This window comes from Rhinoderma darwinii, chromosome 9 (assembly GCF_050947455.1).
Source record: "Rhinoderma darwinii isolate aRhiDar2 chromosome 9, aRhiDar2.hap1, whole genome shotgun sequence".
NCBI classification, from domain to species: domain Eukaryota; kingdom Metazoa; phylum Chordata; class Amphibia; order Anura; family Rhinodermatidae; genus Rhinoderma; species Rhinoderma darwinii.
In genome coordinates this window covers 93,084,711-93,111,058 of record NC_134695.1, presented here as the reverse complement: position 1 = coordinate 93,111,058, position 26,348 = coordinate 93,084,711, and the positions used below count along the sequence as shown (strand labels likewise).

Genomic DNA, 26,348 nt, shown 5'->3' with positions numbered 1-26,348 from the left:
TTAGTTGAAAAGTTTATACAAAATGTCTCTAGATTAGTGTTTCCCAACCAGTGGCTCAGAAACCCCATGTGGCTCTTGGAAACCTTGCATGTGGCTCCAAAACTGGTGGCAGCTATAAATATTATTGTGCCCTATTGGCAGCAGGGTTACCATAGTATTACTGAAACTTGGCACTGGGTCAAATCCACATCACTGGTAGTTAATACTAGGGTAAGAGTCATATCTTTAATAGATATTTTCCCTTTTAATGTATAGTGTGGCTCAACATCACCTGTCATATTTGAAAGTTGCTCGCCGGCTAGAAAACGTTGTGGACCTCTGCTCTAGATATGGAATGCCAACATAAAACTGCCAAAAAATTTATCAAAAACAGAAACAAGTTGGATTATTTAGGTGTTTTTCAGTAGATATCAAAAACTCTTGGTCTTGCTGGCCAAAAATTAGTTAACAGTGTAATATTTTTAACCACACAAATTTGCGGTGAAAAATTGCCTCCTAGAGGGGTGGTCCCCCCAAAGAAGAGGGCCAATATTTATATGATAAGTAATGGAAAACTGTCAATGAAAAATCAGGTGGTTCACAAAGAAGTGGTCTTTTGGAGAGGTTTCACTGTATTTTGTATATATTACCACACTTTAGTTATACCCTATGTCTGGTTTGGCTGAGCAGGCAACCCATAGAGCAGTGACTATCAGTTTTCTCTTTTTATTGCCTTTCCTCTTTTCTCAGTGACTTCATTATTCACTGATTTCACTAATGTATCTTCCAATTCAATAATTCAAGTAAAGTTTAATGGATTATTCCCATGTTATAAAGTGATAGCATATCGCTAGAATATACGATCACTTTTTGATCAGTGGAGGTCCAACCTTTGGAACTCTTACCGATCCCCTACCGATGAGAATGATTTAGAGCTGCATCACCCACTAAGTTTTCACTGCACGTAGGCACTTCTGGCCACCCTGTTATGCAGGGAACTGCAGCTGGCCTCATTCACTATTTTAGCAATATGCTATGCCTTTACAAGATGGAAGTAACTTTCTAATGCTCAACTCTTTGGGGTTAGATCTCCAACCCATCAGACCCTGGTGCCACAACTAAGTGCTTTTTAGCCTTACTTTAGATACCACATAGGGTGTATTTAGATTTTTTAATCTTCTAATGTCAAAGAACATGTGTAATAATACCATATCGTAACATTAGTATACCACATAATACAATTCATTTCTGATTGTGTTTATTCTCCGATCACAGGCAAACAGAACTATAAAGAAATTGTTCATTGTAACTGACTTTAAGTAACAATAACAGTATTGTTGAGAGCAATTATTTCAGAATAATATGTTTCATCTCACCTTTGCAAAAAACAAAGTAAATTTGGGCCGCACAATGGCTCAGGGGTTAGCTCTGTATCCGTGCAGTACTGGGAACCTGGGTTCGATTCTGACCAAGGGCAACATATGCATGGAGTTTGCTTAGGTTTTCCTAGTGTGTGTGTGTGTGTGTCTGTTTTAGAATGTGAACCCATTGGTAACAAAGACTGATATAAATGATGACAATATTTGTACAGCGCTGTGGAATAATTTTCCACTATATAAGCAACAGAAATAAATGGATAGGTAACCCAATGGTGCATTATTTGTTATGTACACCACATCCACATACACAGCAGTTCACTGCCCGATATGGACCATGAAAACGAGCGCGATCAACGAGACAGCTAATTGATCTGTTCTCATTTGCTCCTTTCACAAGGAGCAATGATTGCTTATGTATGGGAATGAGAGCTTGTTCCTCCGATCGTTCGTCCCCATACATTTTCATCAGGTCGGCAGCACCTCTCCCTGCTGCCAACAAAGAGCAGATCAGACGATGAACAAGCGTCCGTTTGCTCGTTCATCAGCTAATCGTTGCCCTGACCTTTGAATGCTCATTTGCCCGTGTAATAGGGCCTTTAGTCCCTAAAATTTAACATCATACTTGTCCCCAACAGTTATGTTGATTAGATAAGAATCTGGAGATAACGGCACTTGCATCAATCATTTGGAGAATATATTACAAAAGCTAATTTCAGAAAGGTTGTTCACTGCACATGTACAACCATTGAGATCTTGGCAACCAACAGTGGGACGAAGGACCGACAGGTTCTGTATCTCATCGGCAGTCAGGCTTTTTCCTTATATCTATAGTGTGTTTTATGGTTTCTTCACCTACACAAGTTGTTTAAACCCTGGAGATGTATTCCCTCTGCACCAATTATCTTCATTTTTAAAGTAATTATCTTAAATTATTTCTGACAAATGTGGTTGTCTGCCGATATGTCACTACAACATCAATACTTTCTTTCCATCTGAGGTGGTGGTGGGGGGTAACCCTTTGGGAGTCTTGTCTGTCACTAGTAAAACCAGGCAGGAATCACAAATTTATAACTTACACTTAACGACAGGAAGAAATATGTTTCTACTTGTCAGTCTGCCATGTTTTTTATGTTATATTATTTATTTCTAGACAGTAAGTGAACCACTCAAAGTGATGTTAAGAGGAAACACAAATACCTACTAACATAGGAACCCACTCAAGATTGGACATACAGGGTAAGGATTTGTTGGCTTTATTTTATTACTGACTATGAACAGCCATAAGTTTTAACAAATTAAAAAGTGATTTACAAAATTTATAGTAACATAAGAAGAACGGCAACCATTCAATTTTTACATGATAAAAAGTGTTAAAAATTATATTTTGCTAAACACCATTTAGGACGTTCCCGGCATAGTACACCACAATTTACCTTCCATATTACAGGCACAATTACAGAACCCACGTAGCTTACTGACTCCAACTTACATCACCATAAATCCCAGCGGTGTCTTTCATGATCTGAATTTTGTTCAGTAGAAAGGCGTCTGGCCCGGGTCAAGCATTAAAATATGACCGCATTGGGGGCTTCTAAAATAAAGTTTATTCTAAATTTCACATTCAATATGCCTCAGAATTGAGGAGAGAATTCATATTCACTGCGTGGAGCTCTTACCATATCCATACCTGGGCAAAAATCCTTCATATTCCTAAACTCAGGGCAAATCATCTGTTTGCAATGATAATTTGAAAAATATGATATCATTTTTCAGTTTGTCTTCACTATGTTTAGCTTTTGTAAAATGTAAAGTACACAATTAAGGGAAATGCTAGAGAAAGAATGCTGATACTACTGGCCAAAAAGACCAGATATTACCCAGGGTAGTAGCCTTTTCCTAATTCAATTGTAGCCCTATGTTTGAAATAATGGTCATACAAGTCTTATGCCACTTAAAGGTCAAATTCATTTTTCTAGATTTTAAATATTTTAATAAAGGTGACAACTTCGGTTCTGATTTCAGAAATGTGCACAAAGCTGTTGTCGCTGTCTTTCCTCCATACAGCTATGAGGGGGCCTGTTTTCCCTCGTATTTTGAATCCATCTGTAAATACTGTCCGTAAATACGAATCCGTAGTCATCCGTAAATCATCCGCATATATACGGAAGAGTGTCCGTAAATACGGGCCGTAGTTCATCCATAATGCATCCGTATTTACGGATCAACATAAAAAACAGGGAGGAATCTAGGGTAATCCCCTGGCGTCGCTTAGCAATGCTTCCGTCTGTATTTACGGAAGCGCCCATAGACAAAAAAAGACATGTTTTATCATTTCTATGGCACGGACGCCCATCCATAAAATTATGGAAAGGTGTCCGTAGCCCATACAAATGAATGGGTCCGTAATTACAGATTAAAAATACAGTCGTGTGCATGGGGCCTAATATTGGGAGAAAAACTTATTCCGGCTAGTAATAATACTGTTGCGGCCAACACGTGAGTTCATCACTGTCAATCAGTATACAATGTCTTTTGCTTAGAAGTTGGGTCTGATTTTCAGCAACAGAACTTTTCGAGCAGTGGAAAAGTGGGGTTTAGGGCCCATTCACACGAACGAGAATCTCGTCTGCGTGCTCTTCATTGATTTCATTGGAGCTATTCACACATGCGTGAGTTTTCACGCAGCAAGAGTCCACTGTGCATTAAACTCACTGCATGTCCTATATTGGTGCGTTTTCACGCACCTACGCACCTATTGAAGTCAATAGGTGCGTGATTTGCCCATCAATTCCTTTGAAAAAAAAAAAGAAGTGCTTTGCGAGTGTGTGAAAAACGTATGCCACTCTCAAAGCACACTGATGCAATAACACACACGGACTGATTTTCGCGCGTTTTTTACTCTCTCCATAGAGGCCATTCATTCTGGAAACCAGTTCTAGATCTTCACCAATGTGATCTTGGCGTAAATAAAAGAAGCCCCACATAAGTATCTCTCCCGTGATTATTCTGATTAGCACAAGCTATAAAAATAAATAATATACATCTTCAATAAACAAAAATGTACATAGTGTAAATGTTTACGCAGTCTTGGACTGCCTTCCTTGGGTCATCCCTCCATCTATACAGAACATGCGCATTTTTACTTACATTGTATTCTTTGTTTGTACACACAGAACATATCTATATTAATAGGTTATTGGTGAATCAACCCATAAGTAATAGACCCTAGTGATTGGTTCCAAAGTCACCTCTAAATGGGGTTGTCTTCTGCTGGACCTTTTTGAACCCATTATTGTGTCAGTGCCGGGGCCCACCACCGGGATCTCACCCTCCATTTATGTATATGTATATTGATTTCATCAGGTGTACTTGCTATAATGTAGGCGTTTATTTATTTTTTCTGTGTACAGACTGATAGCCGTTGATTCAAACAATAACATATTCAATGGATTCCAAGCAGATTTTTATTTTTATACATGGTGTTAATAGGGTGCTTTATGGGGTGCTGTAAATTAATGGTGATCGGTAGCATCATAGACCTCCAATGTCTTTTTTTCTCTTGGTCGTGACAATTGTTCCTTTCTAAATATGCCTGGCTAGTTATGACTTGGTGAGCCGGTAACAATCCTGTATGCTTTCTGCAGCATTCATAGACCTCTGCTTCCTAATTTTGCTAAAATATCCCTCAGTGAAAGAAGGAAAATAGCAGTATGAGGATAAAAGGCTGGAGAAATGTGTAATAAATGGTTTGGGTGTGAGGCGTCTGCTAGACATCTAATCTCTTGCCTTAGCCCAAGATGGAGGTTTTTTTTTTTACGATTCATACAGAAAATGGCTGATTGCTTTGCTCAGCTGCCTTTAACTATCTGCAGTTCCGTGCCCAGCGTCTCTGAGAATTCGTCAGGCAGAAGCGACAGAAGATGTGACCTTTCTCTTTCAGTCACGTGTTGAGTTGAGAGCGAGAGATGGAACAAAATTAACATGATATGCCAGCACTGGAGACCTTGATGTATGTAGCTCCTTACCTTGTTAGTGATTATATGATGTACCTCAGAAATATCAAAATCTCTCCAGGAAGCGAGCACACTACCAGTTTAAATGGCAAGCAATAACTCGGTTCCTGACAGTGTACATGAACGTTAACAGCTTCAGTGCCGATTGGGATCTGTCATTCCCGCATCCAAGGGCTCTACCTCCATGTAGATAAAGTCAACATTTCCAATTATGGAATGGGACATCAGTGGAACAGTAGGCTTATGAAATCCACCCAGGTGCAGAAGTATAGGCAACATTAGAAGAACAGAGTCCTAAGAAATGACCTAAAGCATTGCCAAAGCACTATACATAAGGCTAAATACTAACAATTAATTTGTGGAAGTTAATGAAGTTTAAAGTCACTTTACAAATTCTATGGAGGACTACGGCCTTTTTTCAGTAACTTTCCAAACACTGAGTTGGCAATAACTAAGAAAAGAGTAGAAAAATGTTGAAAGGCCCCATGCACACGGCCGTGCCTGTATTCACGGGCCGCAATTGCGGGCACGGCCCAGTCTGCCACCCGCGTTTTCGGCCCGTTCTCCCATACGAAGTATGGGAGCACGGACCGTAAAAAGCAAAAGATAGAACATGTCCTATCTTTTGCGGTACACTTCTACGGCACGGACACCTTCCCGAAAATAAACGGGAAGGTGTCCGTGGACAATAGAAGTAAATGTGTCCGTAATTGCGGACCGTAAATGCGCTCCACAATTACGGACGATTTTTACGGTCGTGTGCATGGGGCCTTAGTCTAATGTAAGTATTTTCGGTGACTCCCAACCATTTGACATTTGGAAGATTAATTAAAGATAGCACAAAGTTTTGGATAACTAAGAGTGTAAAGTAAAATAACAACCTAATTTATGTATTGAATAATTTGTTTCAAATTGTACAAAAAAAATTACCGATAATCAAATATATGGAAAAATAAAAAATAATAATACTACAATATAATGTTATATAGTATAGCTGTATATCTACTGAGAATAAAATCATGTGTTTATAGCTATATGCATATACTGTTATACTGATTTATTTTCTATAAATTAATTAGTACTACAGAGTCATGATAGGTAGATAGATAGATAGATAGATAGATAGATAGATAGATAGATAGATAGATAGATAGATAGATAGATAGATAGATAGATAGATAGATAGATAGATAGATAGATAGATAGATATGAGATAGATATGAGATAGATAGATAGATATGAGATAGATAAATAGATAGATAGATAGATAGATAGATAGATAGATAGATAGATAGATAGATAGATAGATAGATAGATAGATAGATAGATAGATAGATAGATAGATATGAGATAGATATGAGATAGATAGATATGAGATAGATAAATAGATAGATAGATAGATAGATAGATAGATAGATAGATAGATAGATAGATAGATAGATAGATAGATAGATAGATAGATAGATAGATAGATAGATAGATAGATAGATAGATAGATATGAGATAGATAGATAGATAGATAGATAGATAGATAGATAGATAGATAGATAGATAGATAGATAGATAGATAGATAGATAGATAGGTATGAGATAGATAGATGTTTGATAGATTTATTTGTAACTCATAAGTATTTTGCTACTTTTACAATTGACAATTTTTCATAGACATTTTGCCCATTATTGAGTTAACCTTTTATATGCCAGATAAGTGATGCCTCAGTGATATTTTCTGGCTCCCTGCTCTAATAATATAGGGTGGTAACGTGTGTAAAGATTGAATGACATACACCTTCTTCCTCACAAATGCATTTTGTACATGTTAGTATTTTTTAAAGATTCTGCCTGAAGCTGCATTTAGCGGTGACAGGAAGAATTCTTTGTGACACTTTTGCAGTAATGTGTCGGAGCAGAAAATCTCTTCTATTAAAGAAGATTGATGAGTGCTATGTAAATATTTGTATTTGTCTCTATTTAATTGCGTCTCTTCAGATTTCATGCACAGATATTTTCTGCAAAGCATTAATTAATTGACTCATTAAAATGACAGTGATTTTTCTGTCTTTTGTGTCTTTTTTATAGTTCTAATAATAACTATTGTCTATCACACTGTAAATGTAAGTATACACGCCAAGTAAAAAAATAAAATATATGTATATTTTATGTCCTGTTGTATTATTTTTTTTATACTATTTGCGAACGCTGCAAAAAATTAAAAGAAAAACGTTTTTATTATTTAATCATGTGACTAAGCAGATTAAAATGAATCTCATAATTCCTTTTAATAGAAAAATAGAAATTACATTTATTTTAATACGAGAAAATGCTAAAAATATTGAGCCGATTCCTCCCACCTTGCAAAAATCTTTTAATTTGAATGTCTGATTGTCGTAATCTTACTCTCCATGGTCTGAGCCGGTTAGTCTCCATGTTTGTAAAATATCCGTGTAATACATTGATTAACAAGTAAGCCGCAGCAGGAACTGTCCCAGCTGTCAGGCTGACAGTCCAAGCCTTGATTCAGCTAGTTCACTGTGGAGTGCTATCAGTGTATCATATGGAAATGATACTATAGAATTGAACTGACCTGCTGCATGAGCGATAGAGTGTCTGATTGAGGTAGCACGGTGACACCTTAACACTGCAAGGCCATCAGATATCCCTTATTAAACTCAAGGGGAGGAGGAAGAGGCTATAAGGAAGGTACAACTAGAGGGTGAGTGACCACTCATTTTTATGCGCATGTGGGAGGGTGAGCTACATGGCAAAAAATTCAATATATAGGAAAAAATATAAACTAAAGATAATAGTAATACTTTTATAATTACATTTAATTTATATTCAATAAAGTTTAATATCTATTTATTATAATATTTTTATATTTACATTTAATTACATTAAATATATTTTTAATATACATATTTAAAATAACTATATATCATATATATAAAATATATTCACATCATTTGTACAGTCCCATTAATAATTTACAGTAATTCAAATACAATTTTTTTTACATATTTTCCTAAATCTAATTCTTATTTTTTTTTATTTTAACAAAACGTCTATATTTGTTCATTTATTATATTTAAAAATATATATCAGAAGACATAAATTTGCAATAATTGTTTATTGAAAACCTGTTCTGGTAATAGGATTGTTTGTAGGAATTTCCTTCATTGGGAAATTTACACTGACTTGAAAATATCAACATTTCAGTTTAAAATTATCCAAAGATTGTTTTTTCGAATAATTGTGTAATATGATATAATCTAAATATATTTTATGTCTACCTGTTTGTTATATTAAAGGAATAGCTTTTCAATGTAGTTTAAAACTAAATTCCTTCTTTAAAGGAGCACTCCACTTAATTTTTTTTATTGCACCCTCCATTAAATAAAACAATTAATAAAAAAATAAAGTGGAGAGCTTCTTTAAAAGGATTCTGCTATGATTAATCTGGAGTAAAGTTATCATTCACCTTACATGATCATAGTGATAAATGTTCCAACCATTCAGCCAGCGGCAATTTTTGAACCCCTTCCAGCCCTTTGTACCCCATAAAATAAAATTTACAAATTATATTCCCTACAAGCAAAAGCTTCATAGACCAAAGTTTAATGTTTGATTTTAGAAATAGCACCATTGTTCTGGATTTTTTTTTCCTATTACTATTACTTTGATGCTAGCCATTTTAGGTAGAAATACAGTCTTTACCTTGTCTAAAAATTAAAGTGTATCTTTATTGATTCATTTATGATTAATTTATGATCACAATGTATTATAATAAAATAAACATTTATAAATGTGATTTAGGTAAAATCTGAGATTTTTAGAAAATGTGCAAGTAACGTTAATAACAATTTGATATATTAATACATTCATTCTTAATGCATGTAGAAGTATTTGTGGGATAAGGAAATGTAAATACTACTAAACTACGGAAAAAATCTATTGTTTTTAAATAAAGAATTAAAAAATTTATATGAATCGCTATTATGATTATAATTACTTGTAACAAGAATTGCATATGAAACTTATATACTGGTGGCTTAGTTTAAGTTACAGTTTATTGTCATGTATCCATTATTATTGTTAAAGAGTTTTTCCGGGACTAACTATGTAACGGCTACATCACTGCAGCTGTCAAAGCAAATAACTTTATGAATAACTTATTCTGCCGAAATTGTCTTGGTTTTCTGATCACGTCGTGGGTGCGGTGAAGCCAATCCCATGTGAATTTGAGACTTCCAATGACGTCCTGTTCGTTCTGTGACAGAGCTCTCTTCCGGCCTCCACAATGTAAGAGCGTCATTTGTGACGTCCGTTACAGGGGGTGGTCCGGATTTGCTCTAATCTACACAGAGCATGCTCAGTTTAAATCAACTCTGTTTGCTCCACACATGCTCAGTGCATTTCCTCCAGTGCCCCTACGTGAAGAATCTTTCAATCCTGTTGTATCTACTGCACTGTAACCAGCACCCAATATAAAAGTTATATAAAAGTTATTATGGGCTGTTAAAATATAGGGGTAAAAAAAAAACTTTATTACTATGGTGGGCGTTGTAAGGCCATTAAGGTATTATAAGGTATTATAACAGCAATAAGAAAAGTTCTAGACAGCACTCACAAACGCGCACGACGGTATTAACGTTCACCTTTTTTTGCATCAAGACATGAGTGTTGTCCAGAACGTTTTCTTAGTAAAGTTCTTACTATGAAATAAATATTAACATTTTACTTTCCTTTTCTTTTAAACCAATTGTTAGCATAATTTAGTGATCTAAAGGTTAGAGCATAAGGGCATGGCCCCACGTGGCGGTTTTCTTCCGCAACTGTCCGCATCAATGCCGCACAGAATCTGCGTTGCAGATTCTGTGGCGGATCTGCCCAATATGTGCAGTAAATTGATGCGGACTAACTGCTGCGTATTGCGGTGAAAGTACTTCCCTTCTCTCTATCAGTGCAGGATAGAGAGAAGGGACAGCACTTTCCCTAGTGAAAGTAAAAGAATTTCATACTTACCGGCCGTTGTCTTGGTGACGCGTCCCTCTTTCGGCATCCAGCCCGACCTCCCTGGATGACGCGGCAGTCCATGTGACCGTTGCAGTCTGTGATTGGCTGCAGCCGTCACTTAGACTGAAACGTCATCCTGGGAAGCCGGACTGGAGAAAGAAGCAGGGAGTTCTCGGTAAGTATGAACTTCTATTTTTTTTACATGTTGCTGTATATTGGGATCGGTAGTCACTGTCCAGTTACTGACGTCGCCTAGCAACGCTCCCGTAATTACGGGTGCACACACATAGTCACCCGTAATTACGGGAGCCCCATTGACTTCCTCAGTCTGGCTGTAGACCTAGAAATACATAGGTCCAGCCAGAATGAAGAAATGTCATGTTAAAAAAGCAATACGCATCCGCAGCACACATAACATGTACATGACATCTGCGGACTTCATTGCGGAATTTAGAATCTCCATTGAAGTCAATGGAGAACTTCCGCAATGGGTCCGCAACCAGTCCGCCACTGGTCCGCAACATCCATTGTATGCTGCGGACACCAAATTCCGCACCGCAGCCTATGCTCCGCAGTGGAATTTTCCGCCTCGTCTAAACGAAGCCTACTAAAAAGAAGTGGAAGGCAATGGAGAAACGGGTCCGCTGCGGATTAACGCTGCGGAGTGTCCACAGAGGAATTCCAGAGCAATTCCGCCACGTGGGGCTTTGCCCTAAAGGTCCATCATATTACATAGACCATATTGAATATACTTTATAAACTTTTGGTATATAGTATCTCCCAATCAAGATAATGGGAATGACACTCCAGGAAAAACTGCAGGGCCTGAGGGGGCGGCGCATGACACAGGGATTGAAAGAACACGAAGCCAAGCACCTCCCCTTCAAGCTCTGCCCTAGGAGTATTCCTTTAAGGACTGAAATTGGAAAACCCTGCTTTAATATTTGCTACTCTTGTACATTTACTTAAAATAAAAATAGTAATTTAATATTTATTTAGAAAAATAGGACTTTACATGCAATGTATGATAGAGGGGCACATAGTCATGAAATGTTAACTGAACCTGACTGACTCCTGTAGAACGCGGGGGAAAAAAATTAGCCGTATGTCTTATTGTAATGTCGGGGTAGGGAAACAGACAAGTGAGCCCTAATCTACCCGCCACTCAGTCCCTGCCTACTTGCAACGACCCGCCCTAGGCGACGGGGTACAACTGGGCAACGGTCCCTACACTCAATAGGTGCACGACAGACAAACAGACAAGGGTACAAAGAAGCCAGGGAAATGGGGAAGTTGCCCACGGGAACACCGTGAGCAACAAGAGAGGTGAACGAGCCGAGTCAAACCAGGAGATGAGCGAGGTAAAAAAACGCAGAGCAGAGGAGTGGTCAGAAAAGCCAAGGTCAATCACGAGCAGAGGATCAGTAGTTCAAGAAGCTGCAGCAGGGCCAGGAAACCAACAGAGAAGAATCACAAGCAAAGGAGGAACAGGAAAGGCAGGTATAAATAGACAGAGGGCGGGAGCTAGCTCCGTCTGGCCAGGCTGTGATAGGCTCTCCCACTCCTAAGCCTGCCATCCTGGGTGGTGGAAGATGGAGTCAGTCTCACAGACATAGAAGCAGGTGCAGACTGATTACCTATGGGCGTCGACACAGAAGTTGTGTCTGGCAGATCCTTTACACTTATTTTAACAAAATCATTATTCTGTTGATAACTGTAAAATATATACTATTTATTACGGTACCACCTATACATTATCTGTGTGGGACCATAACACACAATAACATTATAAATGAAGAAAAAAAATAACCATAAATCAAAGAATGTTTTTGCAACTTAAGTAATATACATAGTTTATGGTGTAGGTGTATGAGTGTTTGACATCCATGAAAAATGGATGGCAAGATGTTGACTACTGGTCAAAAAGCCAACGGCCAAGTGGCCTGAAGAGGGCTACTGGAGGTGTTTCTACAGGTACTGGTAACTTTGCACTGTTAAAGAGCACCAACACATGGCACTTCTTGTAGCCTACACAGTTTTTTCTCAGACCTACTGACTCTACAGCAAATTATTTAGGGACGGAGGGCTAATGATTATACTTTATTTGGTCTGTCTTTGTCTTATATCACAGTCATCCACCTTCTGATTTTGTCACTTTGATTAACAGTCCTTGATGCCTTAGTGTAGAGTGGATGTATGTAGCTCTTAAGTATTGCATCTCCTTTTATTTCTGGGAAAAGCTGTAATTCTGGGGAGAATTTTTTATCCAGCCCCAGCTTACAGGACCACCTGAGATACTCCTACTCGTGTAGAGACATGATTGTAACAGGGCCTATGGAAGCTTGCAGCAAAGTAGGACCTCAAGAGCCTTTCTTATAAATATGTTGAGCGTAAAAGAGAAGATTAGGGGAGTGCTGTTCCTCATGTTGCCCTGATTCGAGGAGGTTTGTCTTGATGACATAATCTTTAATAAAGCTAGAGGACCAAAGTGTTTTCAAAGCAGAACTCTAGTCCCCTGGTGTATGATGTCACCAGCCTCTGTCCTCATGCTTCATAGGGGGAACTGTGCTGATTTCCAGTTTTAGGAGTTAGCACTGAGGCGGCTTCAGACTGCCACTTTACCCTACGTCATATGCGGGAAAGTGAAAGTCTGAACTTAAAGTCACATCCGACATCGCTATAATGGCCCTTAACATACACAAAGTGTTACCCACTTTGCGCACGGTTCCAGCGGCGTTGGGCAACCAGATGCATCCTTTTCTGTTACTGCCTTCAGCCGCGGCCCTGTTGAATCTGGCTATGGCCCTCCTCCACTTCCAGCAGTGTCAGATTCCTAGGGGCAACCGGCACTCCTAGATGACGTTGGTTCCTGGCAGGCTATTTAAAGGGGACTCTAGCTTTCACTCTTCACCTGCAGATCAAGGTTTATTATTTTTTGGCAATTGTTCCTATTACTATTGCTGACTCTGATCCTGTTCCTGACCTTGACCCCAGCAAAGCGACGCATTTCTTTATGGTACTAGTTACCTCATTCTATAGCGCTCCCTAAGGTTTTTCTATTGACCAGCGGCAGTAGAGTTTTGACAAAAGCCGGATTGTGGCTGAAACGTTTGCCTTAGCCGAAAATAAAATAAAATAAAATAATTTTCTTTGCATATTGACCACAGGAGTGCTCGAGTTTATCTTGTTAATATTGACGGGGTGGGAACCCTATCCATAGCACCTAGATCATTTACAGAGTGCCACAGATTTGAGCTATACTAATCTGTTGACAAGCCCCAGCTATGTTCCTGACTCATCTACAGCACAACCACCGCCAACCAGAGACTATTCTGGGAATTGTGACCTGGGAATCCGACTGGGAAAGTCTATTCTTCCTTTCAGTGGTTAAGTGTGAAGAATGGGGAGATTCCTTAGACTCACTCCAGTCCATCATAAACACAAGCTTAGGGTCTGCTTAAAATGCAATAGTCCCTCCTTACTATTGAGAGCTCTAAATCACAGATCTGTCGTAAATATAATGGGCTGTTGTTTTTTGACAGAAAAAACGCAACTCTTGTTGATTCAATGTCTGGTATTGCAGTTCATCCCCATTCACTTTCATGGGATTGGGTTGCAATACTGAATACTACCTATAAACAAGAGTGGTGCTGTTTCTGAAAAAACAGACTTTTTTTGGCTAATCTCATATAACCCCATTAAAAATTAAAGTTAGAAATAAAAATAAAACAAAATAATTTAATAAAACACTTTTGTTGTTTCATTCTGCCTATTCTACTAAACATCAATTGTGAAATTTGAATTTTATTATATTCTCGTCTATATTTTTTAGCATGAGACATGACTTTTCTATATCTAGATATTTTGTATATCTCACTTACAATTGCTGTGCAGCAAAAAGCATTTGATGGGACCATTTGCTAAATTTATCTTACAAAAAACAATGCCGTCCTTTGTGTCAATTAGATTCTAATTTGTAGCTGATTACTTTTTATCTGGTTTTTAGACATGATTGATTGGCTTTGGCAACCCAAGAACAAATGTTGACAAATATGCATAACAGACAAATCACACAAAATCAATGTAAATGCCTTATACATCTGTGTCTTGTGGAATATGATGCATCTTGAAAAAAGAATTGTTAATTAATAGTTAATTGACTTTCATGCATTATTAACTGGTTCATTGATTATTGGATATATACGGTTTAAATAAAGATAAATAGAAATTGGAATGTTCTAGTCGAAAATTAATCTTCAATCCCCTATAGAGATAAAAAAAATAATTAAAGAACGCATCACATTGAAGCAGTTTTGGAATAGACAAGGCTTTTTTGTATTACTCGTATATATGCGATAGATTAGATAGATAGATAGATAGATAGATAGATAGATAGATAGATAGATAGATAGATAGATAGATAGATAGATATATTAGATAGATAGATACATAGATATAGATAGATAGATAGATAGATAGATAGATAGATAGATAGATAGATAGATAGATAGATAGATAGATAGATAGATAGATAGATAGATAGATAGATAGATAGATAGATAGATAGATAGATAGATAGATAGATAGATAGATAGATAGATAGATGAGATAGATGGATAGATAGATAGATAGATAGATAGATAGATAGAATGAAAGATTGATAAATATTAGATAGATAGATCCATAGATAGATAGATATTAAATAGATAGAAAGATAGTTTTTAGAAATATAGATAGCAAGATTGACATATATTAAATAAATAGATAGAAAGATTGATAGATATTAGATAAATAAGGGCTATTAGATAGATAGATAGATAGATAGATAGATAGATAGATAGATAGATAGATAGATAGATAGATAGATAGATAGATAGATAGATAGCCTAGAAATGAATACCTTTAATCCAAAATCATATTAATATAAATGTTATACTTTTATTCTGTGCTAAATGCAGATTTTCAAGTGTATTACTCAAAATAAGTTATAACAATATAAATGAAAAATAATCTGTCTCCAAATATTTCCATTTATTCATATTATGACTTTTTTATTTGTCTGTAAGAATTACATTTCATCATGTGTTATGCAGTATAGACTTATGATATGATGCCAGTTGTGGCTAAGGTTTCTTCCTCCCATCTGCTCAGCCACACATGATTTTCTTGTGTCGCTATTGTGCATTTTTGCTGTATTTTCTCAGTATTATATGTAGAGTTATCTGTTATGTTTGGGATATAGTTCTTTATTGAATTTTGTTTATAGCATAGAAGAACAATTCTTGGCCCTGTAGTCATTCACTCAGCCGTACAACAATGTATCCTAATTTACATTGGAATATGCAACTATAAGATGCCCCCCACCCTTATGGAGGAAAGGAATAAAAAAAAAGTAGAGCAAAGATATATGTCCTTTGCATTATTATGTTTAATGAAGTGCATCTTTACTTGCGCCATTTGATGACTGAAATTCACAAAATGCATTTAGAATTGTGTGTGCGCCTGAGGTCCTGCTCATTTAGTCTTTTGCACCTTACGGCTCCACTTAAATCAGTGAGCGCAGAGTAAGTAACAAAAATCGGAATTTTTTAATCTAAAAAGATTTTTGTAAAAACATTTAAACAATCAAAATAACTATTGAAATATATATTGAATAGTTTATTATATACTGCATTTAAAATGTTATTATAAGTCCGTGTCTATATGTGGCCTATTCGGGCGTATGGTATTCGACTACGCTATTGCTTCCGGCAAAACGACTGGTCCGGTGCACAACAGAGTCAAACGGAAACCATGGGCACCGGAACCGTCACCATTGAAATCAGTGGTGATGGAAACGGAAACCTCTGGTTTCCGTTTGTGTCTGTTCAGGGTCCCGTCCTGACATCAGTACGGGACCCCAACGCAGATATGAATGAAGCCTTAGTCAAAGCATACAGCCAACAGAAAAGAACAGGTCGCACTTAAGCGAACCCGGTCCACCCACGTATTGAATGTTCGCAGCATCCCCCAGTGATAACAGTTGATCAGAATCTGGACCCACGGTGATCAACTGATTGCCGGGCTGGCTTCAATCTGAAAATGTATAAAAAGACAATGTAGGCCTGAGTTTAGGATATGTAATATTTGTCACGTCGGGTTTGTGGACCCACTGGGCTGTACCGCCTAGGCGGTATGGCAGCTGGCCAACAGGGCGCAGGTCAGAGTCTATAGTTTATATAGGGTACCTGTAGCAGCTCGGACAGTAGCAAGGCAGGCTTGGCAGGAACTAGGCAGCAGGTAGACGTCAGGCATGGAGAAGCAGGACAGGCGTGCTATACAGCACAGCACGGCTACAGCTAAGCACGGAACTAGATCAGGATACAGGTTACAGGAACAGGAACAGGAAACACTGGGAGCAGGAAATACTAGAGGACCATTTGCAAGACAGACTAGGAATACAACAACAAAGCTCAGGCGTGGGAGGATGGGGCTGGGACCTTCTTATAGCCCAGGGTGCTCTGGACCAATTAGCTCAATCACCAACATGCGTGCGCTCTGGCTTCTCATGTCTGGACTGAGCTTGTGAGCGCACCCTGGTGGTAACTGTGGAGCAGGACGGCCGTATGTGCAGACATCTCTTGAGAGAAGGGCGTCGACTGGATGGAAGGAGTTCGTGGTCAACGACCACGGACGTTACAATATTAAACCATTCTTCAGTTAGGGCTGCTTGGTGTCAATATACCTATGTCATGAAGATAGTATGCAATGGGTAAGAGTAAGGCTCTGTTCACATTCGACATGCAGTGCTATTTTTTCCAGCAAAATGATGGACACCATGATGGAACCCAGTGGACCCCATTATAAGTCAATGGCTTAGACCCCATTATAATTAATGTGACAGATCATCACAGTTCAAATTCTGTTTTTTTGCTCCTATGACGGAACAGAAAAACAGAATTTACATTGCAGATGTGAACTCAGCCTTATAGGGCTAAAATGCACAAAACTATTTAATAATAATACAAACTACAATAAATATTATATAGTAAAGTAAAAAATCAAAGCTTTACACAACAATTTTCCATATGCTTACTATATAAAATGCACCTCCTATATATAGGGCTGTATCCATGTAACCTCTTATGGCAGATTAATTCCATCCTAATTCCTAATATCAATAGTACTACTATCTTCGTGCATATTTTCTCCATTGACTATTGTATACATTTCAAGAGAGCACCTATGTGACAACATCCTGAGGGTATCCTTATCCATTTTTTCAGTGACTTGATGTTCCCTAACAAGCATGCCGGTAATTAGGACATAATATCCAGTGGCATTTTTGTTCAAGGGCATTTGTACTTGTTTACCAAGAATGTCACCATGTCAAGTGGTTTCTTATATCTTGAACATAGAATACAAGTATCAGGACATCATCTGAGTGCTTTACATTTAGGATATCTATTAATAATATATTATTTATTGGACATACGATACAAAATTTCTTTTTAAGATTTTCTTTCTGTAAAACCGAATATTCTTGTACCTTTGCACCCTGATCATTAAAGTCTAAAAGAATATGTATACATGGGATGGATACTATCACAGAAAGGTCTCCACTACTGACCTCCTTGATCTGCGTGGTCCATTTCATGTAAAAGATACAGACTCCATCTGAGACTTAATGCTGACACCCGATAAGGTACATCTTAAAGGACATAGCTTTCTTTCCGAAAGATGAGAACATTAGTGATAAAAACAACTACAATCAAAATATGAGCTACTTTTAGCATAAATAGACATAAAATTCAGATAAAATCGACATGAAGGTTTGTGTCTACTATCTTTTATTTCCTCTTCATCAAACGTCATAGCGATTGTCTTATTATCTTGTTATATGCAGTGGATATAAAAAGTCTACACACCCCTGTTAAAATGCCAGTTTTTGTCGTGTCAAAAAATCAGTACAAGATGAATCATTTCAGAACTTTTTCTACCTTTAATGTGACCCATAATCTGTACAATTCCATTGAAAAACAAACTGAAATAATTTAGGGGGGAAAAATAAAAATAACAAAACTACAATAATGTGGTTGCATAAGTGTGAACACCCTCTTATAATTGGGGATGCAAATGTCATGGTCCATAAAGAGCTTACAGCACATCAAAGGGATCTGATTGTTGAAAGGCATCAGTCCGGAGAAGGGTACCAAATAATTTCCAAGGCATTAGATATACCATGGAACACAGTGAAGATGGTCATCAGGAAGTAGATTACATTTGGCAGTGACATTACCAAAAACTGGACGTCCATCAAGACTTGATGAAAAGACAACATGAAAATTGGTCCGGGAGGCTACCAAGAGGCTTACAGCAGCATTAAAGGAGCTGCAGGACTTTCTGGCAGGTTCTGGTTGTGTAGTGCATGTGACAACATTGTCCTGTATTCTTCATATGTCTGGGCTGTGGGGTAGGGTGGCGAGATGGAAGACTTTTCTAACAAAGAAAAACATCCAAGCCCAGCTATGTTTTGCAAAGACCTATATCAAGTCTGCCAAAAGCATGTGGGAAAACCTGTTATGGTCTGATGAGACCATGGTTGAACCTTTTGGCCATAATTCCAAAAGGTATGTTTGGCGCAAAACCAACCCTGCACGTCACCAAAAGAACACCATACCCACAGTGATGCATGGTGAAGGCAGCATTGTGCTTTGGGGCTGTTTTTCTGCAGCTGGAACTGGGGCTTCAGTCTAGGTGGAGGCAATTATGAACAGTTCCAAATATTAGTCAATATTGGCACAAAACCTGCAGGCCTCTGATAAAAAGATGAAGAGGAATTTCACCTTTCAGCACGACAACAACCCAAAGCAAAACCTCCAAATCAACAAAAGAATGGCTTCACCAGAAGAAGATCAAAGTTTTAGAATGGCCCAACAAGAGCCCAGACATGAATCCCATTGAAAATCTGTGGGGTGACCTGAAGAGGGCTGTACACAGGAGATGCCCTCGCAATCTGACAGATTTGGAGCCTTTTTGCAAGGAAGAGTGGGCAACAATTGCCAAGTCAAGATGTGCCATGCTTGACTTCTACCCAAAAAGACTGAATGCTGTCATAAAGTCAAAGGGTAATTGAACAAAGTATTAGTTTAAGGCTGTGCATATTTATGCAACCACATTTTTTTTGTTCTTTATTTTTCCACCCTAAAATATTTCCGTTTGTTTTTCAATACAATTGTACAGATTATAGGTGACATTAAAGGTGGAAAAAGTTCTGAAATGATTCATATTGGACTGATTTTGTAGGCATTTTAACAGGCATTTTAACAGGGGTGTGTAGACGTTTTATATCCACTGTATTTATTATATGTGAAGAAAGGTAGTGAACTGTAATGTAATCGAAAATTAATCCAGACCTGTATTATACAATATGGAATGAAAGGACACCTTCCATTCATTTATCAACTACGAGTGCATTTTGTGGGTGAATTTTTTTGGGGTGAGGGGCTGTGCGCAATGCTGTGCCTATTCACTAAATTTGCATAGTACTGGGTGCCGTTTGCAAATGTCTATGCTGTCAATGAATCTTTCGATGAAAGAGCTACTATTCAAGTTTCTAGATATAGATAGGGATACCCAAATTTCTCTCTGCATATGCAGGAACTTGAGCAGCATAAAGTTGAGTGGCAACATGCGGCAATTCCCAACCCTATCGGGGCTTTATAGTGGGTCCACTTACTTTCCACTTCTCTAACCAGCTAGAGAAATTTTATAGAGATTAACAGTGTAAAGTAAATGTGTTGTCAGCATTTATGTAAACTTAACATTGAATTACTTATCTTGGACTGGTATCGAGTTACTGCCTGTATCAGTTCTCATGGCTGATATTGGAAACAAGCAGCAAGCTTGATGATAGTCACATCCTTAACGACTTATCTGAGCTCTTGTAATACAGTGGGAAAGGTTAGTTTTTTTTCTGCATCAAATTGCTGTATACTGACATACTTCACATAATGCAAATTAAGACGAGCTCTGTGCAGACATTGAGTCAGCAAAGAATTATGGAAGATTTCAGCTCAGAAGCCTGAAGAATTGTGAATGCAGCTCTGGACCACTGTCTCTAACCCGAGATCAGTACAAGTTAAGTAATGCAATGTAGTTACAGGTAATGCAAAGAACCTTTTTTAAATTCACAATTTTGCTACCATCATTTTACTCCACAGATTTTATATTCTCTGAGTAATACTCTTTTCAAAAGTGTTCATTCATTTCCCTTTCAAGTAGACCCCTGCCAGGAGCCTAGACATTTGCCACTGGCACATAACTTTTAAGATTCCCTTCTACAGAAGCCTATGAAAGTTCATATTGCCGGGCCACTGAAAAGTTATACTGGCTCCTACACTGGTCTAAGCGGATTCTAATGTCTACAGTATTTTGTCCATTCCTGATTATGACAATGAGGGAAATATATTAAGACTGGCGCGTCAAACGCCAGTCTTAAACTAATGTACGTCAGTGGAAAACGTGGCAAATATATTAAGAGGTGCACACTGCTTAATATATTTAGTGCATCTTTGGCTGTCCGTGTGGCAGAAATCCAAATATATGTCTGTTGTAGATTTGCAGGTGTAGATTTGCTATATAACTTACGCCAGTTACTGGCAAAAGTTATGATAAATCTGATGTTTCGGTGGAGGCCATGCCCCCTTGGGCTAAGTCCCACCCTTTTTGTCACTTTAAAAAACTGTCCAGAAAAGAAAAAATTTGCAAATTATAGTTCAACTATGGTGTGCGCCAAAATCTGTCACTTTTTACGCCAGAAACTAGCGTAAATCTGTCGATATATTTCCCCCAAATGTCTTAGTATTAAAGTACACTGCCTTCTCTCAGCTCTTCTCTTTGTCTGCAGTCATCTAGAGATTTAGAATCCTTGTTGGTTCGGTTATATATTGAGAAGTAAATATTTGAGCTCATTCTTTGGTTTCTTGGATTCGAACCCAGAGTGACCCTGCATTCATTAGTGTTTGATCTCATTGCTCTGAATTTGTTCAAATGAAAATATTGTTTTTACAACCTGATGGAGGTGGATTGATCTGGGTCCTTCTATTTTCCTTATCTGATTAAATTATATGTACCAAAGCCACTGTGATGGAAATGTGATTGGTTTTCAACTAAATTAAATTGGAAATATCAGTAGTCATTTGGGTCCATTGATTTGTAGAAAAAAAATATATTTTTATAATAAAACTAGGTTACAGCTACCAATGTCCAATGAGATATATGTAGGTTTTACAATTACCAAAAACAAATATATAACCGATGTTTGGACTCACAGCGATCAGCTGTGATCTGTGAGAGTGTTCAATTCCCCTGCATCATCACCACGGCAGAAGTATTACAAAGTGCCCAATGAAATCAATGGACTGTCTATGTGATGCATAAATGTATCGGGTCCTCCAGAGCTAAAGATATTTTTTATTATTATATAATTAATTTATATTACAAAGTATCTTTTTTTTATTTTTTTATTTCATGATTAAGGGCCTGTTTACATCAGCATTCGGGTTCCGTTACACCTTTCCGTCAGAGGAACCGATGAACAGAAAGCCGACTAGAAACTATAGCTTCCGTTTGCATTACCATTGATTTCAATGGTAATGCTTCTGTTTCAGTCTGTTTACATTCCGTAAAGTTAACTTTTTTTTTCACAGAAACAATGGCGTAGTCAACTATGCTATTGTTTCCGTGAAAAAAAAAACGGAAACTTAACAGAATGGAAACAGACTGAAATAAACGGAAGCATTAGCATTGAAATCAATGGTAATACAAACGGATGCTATAGTTTTTGTTCGGATTTCCATTCATTGGTTCCTCTGACGGAAAAGTTGAACAGAACTGGAACGCTGATGTGAACCAGCCCTAAACAGCTTTATTTATCCATATCTGCTGTGAACTTTAACCCTTTAATGACCAGCCTATTTTAAACCTTAATGACCAAGCTATTTTTTACGTTTTTCCATCGTCGCATTCCAAGAGCTATAACTTTTTAATTTTTGCGTCGACATAGCTATATAAGGTCTTGATCTTTGCGGGACGAGTTGTATTTTTAATAGAATAATTTATTGATTAACGTTTATTAACTTTTATTTGGGAGGGAATAGAAAATAACAGAAATTTCGCCACTCTTTTTTGCGTCCTAAATCTACGCCGTTTACCGTGTGGTATAAATAACACAATAACTTTATTCAGCGGGTTGTTACGATTGCAACAATACCAAATTTGTATAGATTTTGTATGTTTTACTACTTTTACACAGTAGAAACACTTTTTTTTTAAATTATTTGTTTTTGTGTCTCCATATTTGAAGAGCTATAACTTTTTTATTTTTTCACCAATTTTGGAGTAGATGCGACTTTTTGATCACTTTTTATCACATTTTTTTAAGGCAGGATTCACAGAAAACAGCAATATTTCCATTGTTTTTTATTTTATTTTTTACGGCATTCACCCTGCGGGTTAAATAACCTAATAGCTTTATAGTCGGGGTCGTTACGGATTTGGGGATACCAAATATGTGTAACTTATTTACTTTATTTAGTTTTTTTTTAATAATAAAGCATTTTGTAAGAGGAAAAAGTTGGTTTTTCATTTTTTTTTCCCTTTTTTTTAATTAACTTTATTAAACTTTTTTTTACTTTTTTACTAGTCCCACTAGTGGACTTTAATATGCGATCATCCAATCGCTTTTATAATACACTGCAATACTTTTGTATTGCAGTGTATTACTGCCTGTCCGTTTAAAACGGACAGGCATCTTCTAGGCCATGCCTAGCAGGCATTCTCTACAGGCAGACCTGGGAACCTTTATTACGCCCCCGGCTGCCATCGGAGACACAGACACTGTATTATGCTAGCAGTGTCCAGAACTTCTGCAGTTCAACTGGACTAAATTTAGATAATCTTAGGGTTCTATGGTGATCTAAGTTTGGTTCAGTTGAATCATAGGAAGTCTGTGCATTGTGGCTGTGATATGGACGCAAAAATTTGGGTGTATTTTGGCTGTGTGAAAGAAGAAACTTGTAGTTAGGCCTCATGCACACAAGCGTATTTCGGACTTGTGTTGTACAGAACCATATTACCGCTGTTATAGCTTGCTACATGCCCATACTGTACTTCTGTGCCTCCTATTTTATACAGAAGCACTCAGAGGTTTTCTCCACACAAGTTCCATTCAAATTCAGAAATGGATCTTGGGAAGAATATCGTACCCCATTGTGGCACTATATGGCGGCACTCTAAGGGGCAGATTTGCTATTGGTGCTGCGCCAAAATTCTGGCCTAAGTTGCACCTTCTTTTTTGCACAAATCATTTTAGACACATTTATCAATGAAATGCGCCAAAAAGAACAGATGTTTGCAAAATTTGGGCACAAAAAAAGTGGTTTAAAGTAAGCCAACTAAGAGGTGGTATAAAGTTAGACAAAAGTGTTTAAACATGCGCCAAATTTATCATCAAGCATGAGCCACTGTGATAAATTTGGCTCATCTAGTCTAATTCTAAACTGTCTAAATTCAAGACAGTATTCGTTAATCTGCCCTTAAGTGCCCACAGGTCTGTATTATTTAATTTGACGTCATACAGGGTTTTTGCACGTGTCAATGCCGTGTGAAGCCCAGAGACGCAGAGAAAATGCAAACTTTATGCAGATGTTACCACAGTCCAATGCAAACCCACAGCTCTAGTACTACAAAGCAATAGCACTATGATACCGCCTTAAATGCCAATTTCACGTGGACCTTTTTTGGTCCGTATTCTTCATCAGCATCTTAAAAAGTATAAGAAAAAGATATGTAATTCTTCCATGATTTGGAGCCACTCCTAGTTTTGGCTTACAAATACTGATGCAAAATACTTCCGTGCAAAAGTGGCCAGACACTAAATATTATGAGCATCACATTTGCAAGCTCTACATTAGCAAAGACTTGTTACATCAACGCGTTCCAGTGTCATGTCCCGGCGAGCATCTGCCGCTCCTGCCATCGTCCACATCCAGTTGTAAGGCAATCGGACTCTTTTTTTTTTTCTCCTCCTGTTCCGGCTCCTGTATTTTGCTGCAGCTCTGCTGGTTTGGTCCACGGCTCTCCTGATCTGGCTACACAGCGGCGTCGGATAGCCAAGGCAACCGGCACCCGAAGATCACGCCAGGTTTTAAGCGCCTAATTATAGGTGAATCATCCTGCTATGCATTGCCTGGTAATTGAGGTTCAATCCTTTCCTGTGTAGTGTTCCTGTTTGTTTTGATTGACTATGAGTGATCCTAACCTCAGCTTTGTTCTTGACCTCACCCCTTCATTGTCCTTCATTTTGTCTGTCTGCCACTTTTTGTTCCTCTCCTGGCTCTGACCCTTTGTTATGCTTTTGAGCATGTTTCCGCCTCGTTTTCTGGTATGTAGAGTCCTGACCACCCTCCTGGTGACTACCCTTGGCTCCGTTCTGTATCAGGGCTACTGCCGCTAATTTGTGACTATTCTGGCAACCGTGACCTGGGGATGTCCTGTAGCAGAGTCCGTATCACCTTGCGTGGGGGTCAAGACTGAAAAACAGGGAAAACCTTAGACTCCACATCCTAGTCAAGTCAAATAGATTACAATTTTGAGAATGCACATATCCGGTATGTGACCATAACAAGACTGATTTCAATGAATGTGGATTATTTGTTCAAGCGCCAGTGAGGCTTTGAAAGATTTTGTCTCTTTCTGCTTTGCAATTAAGAAGTGTAATGTTGCCCATAGCAATTAAGTCATTAGTCGATAATAGTGCAAGTAATGACAGTGGCATTGTCCATAGAAACTAATTAGACCTCTACATTAATTTTTTAAGTGAAGGTTAGAAATTGTAACCAAACCTCTGACGGGTTGCCATGGACAACACCGCTGTTTTCCAACACCACTGCACTAGCTGTGATACACAACCCCAATTATCTCCTGCATATTTTTGCCACCTATACTGAGGCAGGAGCTGAGCAGAAATCATAGTATTCTCCGCTACAATTCACAAAGGGCACAAGGGTCGGCAATCACTGAAATGCACTTTCAGCCCGGTGTATCGTTACACACATACATATACTTTTCAGAATGAGCTGTATTCACAGACATGTGACAATCAAACACTAACGATCACATTCTTCAAATGTCTAAGTAACATGCCTGTTATTTGGCAGTTAAAGTGCTTTACAAGTATCTTCCCATAAACCTTTACAGCTCACTAAGCTAAATAACAGGGTTTACAGGGACATATACACAAATTGAAAAACACTGTTATATAGCCACTGCCTGCCTTTTTCTTTCCAATACTTGCGCACTTGGGATGGTAAATGGATCAAAATCTGAATCCTTTAGCTCTGTCACATTAACCATTTCCAATCAGACAAAACAATACCAGTTTTACCCATTACAATCAATGAGGCCAATAATCCGAACCTAATTACTATAAATGGATTCTACTTTAGGTTTTCAGCTATTAAAAAGAAAGTTTAGTATTATTTTTTTGCTAAACTTTTTTTTTTTTTGCTTTTTCGAGCTAATTACATTTGTTTGGTGGCCTTTGGTCTGAAAGAATTGAAATATTTTCATTAAAATTCCAACTTTGTAAAAAATAGTCTGAGGATGCAGATATGGTCATCTCATGAGCCTTAATTCTTAAATCTTATCTCCTTCAGTAGTGGCCATGGAACAGCTGTGCCCAAGTCTCTCATAATAGCTGAGGAGCTGGAAGCGGCTTCAGAAATAGCTTTCTTCCCTGTGAATACAATGAAGGGACGCTTGTACGAGCCCTGCAGTAAATTTAGATAGTAATTAAATATCCTCGGCAATTCATTGAAAGGTTAGGTAATGCTAAAACCCATGTAGACTTCTTTCAAGTTATACCTCTTCACAAGGGGGTTCTCAAAATATCTTAATCAGTTTTGGTACTGGCCACTCCAAT

At 37.8% G+C, this 26,348-nt stretch overlaps 1 protein-coding gene across 7 annotated transcripts in view; it reads left to right on the top strand.

Moving 5' to 3' along the window:
• Positions 1–26,348, top strand: part of ZFHX3 (zinc finger homeobox 3) — a 718,852-nt gene that overhangs the window by 270,820 nt on the left and 421,684 nt on the right. For 5 of the 7 annotated variants that reach the window (XM_075838516.1, XM_075838514.1, XM_075838519.1 and 2 more), the window contains 2 exons: positions 2,509–2,594; positions 7,451–7,485. The exons of 1 other annotated variant lie outside the window; for it this stretch is intronic. The gene's annotated coding sequence lies outside the window, so the exon portion shown is untranslated. The remainder of the gene's footprint in view (positions 1–2,508; positions 2,595–7,450; positions 7,486–26,348) is intronic. One more of the 7 variants, XM_075838512.1, reaches the window with a different exon arrangement.